This window comes from Mesoplodon bidens, assembly GCF_964165515.1.
Source record: "Mesoplodon bidens genome assembly, chromosome: 12".
Classification (NCBI taxonomy): Eukaryota; Metazoa; Chordata; class Mammalia; order Artiodactyla; family Ziphiidae; genus Mesoplodon; species Mesoplodon bidens.
Window position 1 is genome coordinate 69,728,747 of NC_138168.1, and position 3,877 is coordinate 69,732,623.

At 40.0% G+C, this 3,877-nt stretch overlaps 1 pseudogene across 1 annotated transcript; it reads right to left on the bottom strand.

Moving 5' to 3' along the window:
* Window positions 1-2,823: 2,823 nt before the first annotated feature.
* LOC308626135 (FUN14 domain-containing protein 2-like) lies at window positions 2,824-3,405 on the bottom strand (annotated as a pseudogene). Its single transcript has one exon. The product of its transcript is annotated as an FUN14 domain-containing protein 2-like (transcript).
* Window positions 3,406-3,877: the final 472 nt, after the last annotated feature.

A 3,877-nucleotide genomic window follows, 5' to 3' on the forward strand; every position in this document is an offset into this window, starting at 1 on the left:
GTCTGTTTTGAATTTTTTAGCTACTTGAGGACAAAGCGCAGTTTTTATCTGTTTTCTCTGGGTAATTTACAAGTATCATTGCAGCTTTAACATCTTCATTTTCTGAGGGAAGTGCAGGCAACACAATGTCGTGATGAGAACTTCAATTTGTAGCTAGCTAGCACTTATGCTACATGATCTGGACTTTTTCTGAAATATAAGAAGGGAATTTATACAATTAATTTTAAAGACATGGGTTTTAAACAAAATATTGGCTGCATAATCCTATATTCCAATCCAGATCCAATTGAATACTTTAAACCTCATCCAAGATTATCCAGATTACCCAGAACCAGTGATGGGCTCTGATTCTCTCCCTTCCACTGGAGCATGAAATCTCTTGGCACCAACATTATGTTTTAAACTGAACCAAAGGCTGGAAACTCGGAAATGCCCCAACAGGACAGAATTATTTTTATTTCTATTGTTATTTCAATGTAGAAAGTATGAGAACACTTTATTTTCTTTATTTTAACTTTTCACATACTAAGAAAAGCTCTATGGAGCAAAGGTCCTCATTTCAAAGGGCACCAGTGTGAAAAGAGTATTTTCTTTCTTTACTCTATACCCCAATAAATGGGCAAAAAGCCATGAGAACTTGCTATAATATATTTCTGCTATCCTTAGAACGCAGCATAGAGTAGACCCATCTTGGACCCTGTGTTGAAAACTCTAGGAGATCCTTGTTATTATAACTGGAAGATTCTGAGGAGTATGGTAATATTTGACTAGAGATTTAAAAAAAATAGAGGAAATAAATACTTGTGGAAACAATTCACTTCATAGCACATCTGTACTTTGTACTGATGATACTTTAATAAAAGTCTAGTACTATCTGAAATGTTATTTTTAAATACTGTTTTTATTTAAATAACAAACCTCCATATGGCTTCTAAATTCAGGATAGAAATGTGGAGTGATGTAGTTTATTCACTCTTGCAGAGTTATCTTTGTAATTAGATATTTTTATCCCCATTTACTAAAGAATAATGACTCACCAAGGATTGTTAAGTTTTCTACACATCGTCCTTCAGCTTACTGATGTCAGGTATTATATTAATAAATTCTCTTATTTCAATCCTTTTAGTCCTTCTGGTTTTCACATTTTTGGCTAATGTGGGTCTGCTTGTTCCTGAGAAATGGGCACAGTCTTTTTTTTTTTTTTTACTATTATGATTTGTATATAATTCATACATATTACAAGCAAAACAACTTAATGTTGCCTTTAAATACTACCATAACATAATAAGGAGAAAAATGCAAATGGATGAATTCTAAAAAATTCCACACATCCACTAGTAGCTACAATTTCCAAATTCAATGCATCATTCACAAGGTTAAGTTAAAAGGCAAACATTTTAAAAGGAAGGCCTTAAAAACATACATTTTGCAAGGGATCACCTGCAAGTTTAAGAAGTAATTCCAAGTTTTCTGAATTTGCAGAATTCATAAAGTCTCACAAATCCTGTGGATCAGTCCCTTTTCCAGATACTTTTCTATGAGCTCATTATTCATATATTCAACAGATACCAAGCACCTATAAAGTGCTTGGCTCCATGGATATAATGGTGAAGATACAAGCCTTGCCTTCCTGCAGTGGATATTCTAGATGGTACAATAGAAGGCCATTACAGAAAAATGTGTTAAGTTTCTAAGCATGTGTATATCTATAAACTTTTATTTTAAAGAAAAATTCTGAGTTGGGGTCATCCTGAGACAGCGGATTACCTTTGATAATGAAAATAATTTATTTCACATGTGCTGTTGCTACTGTTCTCAATTCTTAATGCTTGGAATGCCACCATTTAAAAACTCTGGTTCAAATGTTATATATTTCATACTAATTGGATAAGGAAATAGTAGAATTGGCACAGAGGAGCTATGGCTACCCCTGATGTTTTGACAAGAGGTAAAGAATATTTCACATTTCAAAGCTTAAAACCTTTTCTACTAAATAAAAACACAAGAGCTTCTTCCCTCTTCCACCTAAAGTCACTATTTTACCATAAATAAATCCTTTGGAAACAATCATGAGATGCATTATCCTGTATGGTGGAAAACATCCTTAGATAATACCTGAATGCCTCTAAATGATTCACTAAGTCTGACCATCCAAAATATATCTATTGGTTGGTTTCCCTAAAGACCTTCCCACCAAACACAATACCTTCAGCTCAGCATTTGTATCTTTAGAAAAAGTTCATTCTGTATTCAGATATTTCACCTGTAGTGCACATGCTGCCATTTTTTCAGGATAATCAGAGCCAGTAGAAGTAGTTCTCATTCTGTAACCTAAAATCTACTACAAAAGAAAGTAGACACCAAGATACCAAAATCTTTCATGCTTAAAGGCAAATGTATTCCGTTCCTTTCCATGCAGAACATAGTAAGGTATCTTATATGCTTGTTATTTCTTTTCCAAATCAAGTTTGGGACAACCTTTGAGGATCCACTCATGCTCCATGGTGAGCCATCTTGTACCATGTTCTGGTAAGTATCTTACATAGAAGAGAAAGGAATATTCTTGCTGACCTAGAGATTAGTTAAGGGGGGAGTGTGGTGGGAGAAGAGTTAATGTCTACTGTCTCTTCCGTTGCCGTCAAGGTCGTGGTGGGGACTTTATCCACTTGTACCAACAGATGCCTACAGAAGCCATTCAGATATGCCATGGCAGGGAGGAAGGCATGGGAGAAGAGGACCAAGAGGAGAGACTTGCTATCCTATGATGGAGTGAAGAGGCTGCTGGCTGGAAAAACCAGGAATAAGGAAGTGAAGTCATCCTCTTTAGGATGCCATATCAAGCAGAAAGCATCTGAAAAATCCACCAGTCACTAGAACATTCTTCTTCACAACGACACCACCTCCTCTAGTTTGCTTTTGACCTCCGTAGGTATCTGGTTGCTCTTGCGGATCTTCAGCTGTTCCTTGGCTTTCTTCATGTCCTTCTCTACCCGCTGCCCATCCACTTTGATGTAGCCAGTATGGTTTGCAAGCTGAAGCAGGAAAAATCCACCTCCCAGAGCTGTGGCAGCCAACCTTCCAACCTTCCAGAATGTGAAACCCATGCACCATCCAGTGATACCTTCAATTAACAGCTGGGTTGCCACGCTATACTTTTCAGCTGAAGGCCCAGATTCCTGCCCAAACAGCTTGCGCCACCTGGCTGCTTTTTAGCAAGTTCTGCAAGGTCCAGTGACTCAAAATTTACCTCCAAGTTTCCTTAACTGGCTGCGGCCATCTCAGAGATCTCGTCTCGCGATAACACCCGTCCGTCGGTGCTCCGAGCGGTAGGTCGCGGAAGGACGCAGAGTGGCGCGCTGCCTTCGGCGCGAGCTGGCTTCTGGCAGGTGGGGTAGATGTTTCCATTCCCACGGCGGCGGCGGAAGACGTGGGCGTGGTCTTGGTTTCTGTAGTCTTCAATCTGGTTTTGGAGATGCTCCTGAGTATCTCCTGCCACTTTTATTTTATATTTTTGGCACGCGGGCCTCTCACTGTTGTGGCCTCTCCCGTTGCGGAGCACAGGCTCCAGACGCGCAGGCTCAGCGTCCATGGCTTACGGGCCCAGCTGCTCCACGGCATGTGGGATCCTCCTGGACCGGGGCACGAACTCGTGTCCCCTGCATCGGCAGGCAGACTCTCAACCACTGTGCCACCAGGGAAGCCCTCCTGCCACTTTTAAAAGGTAAGTAATCCTTTTATCCTGCTAAGGAGCACAATACTGGGGTTGGGAGACCAAGAATGGTCAGGTGTAGGGAATTAAAGGAAAGCCCGTTCACTCTCGCACCCTGTATTAATTTAATTTCAAAGTTGAGAAAGACTCCAGGATCGTCTAGTCTAA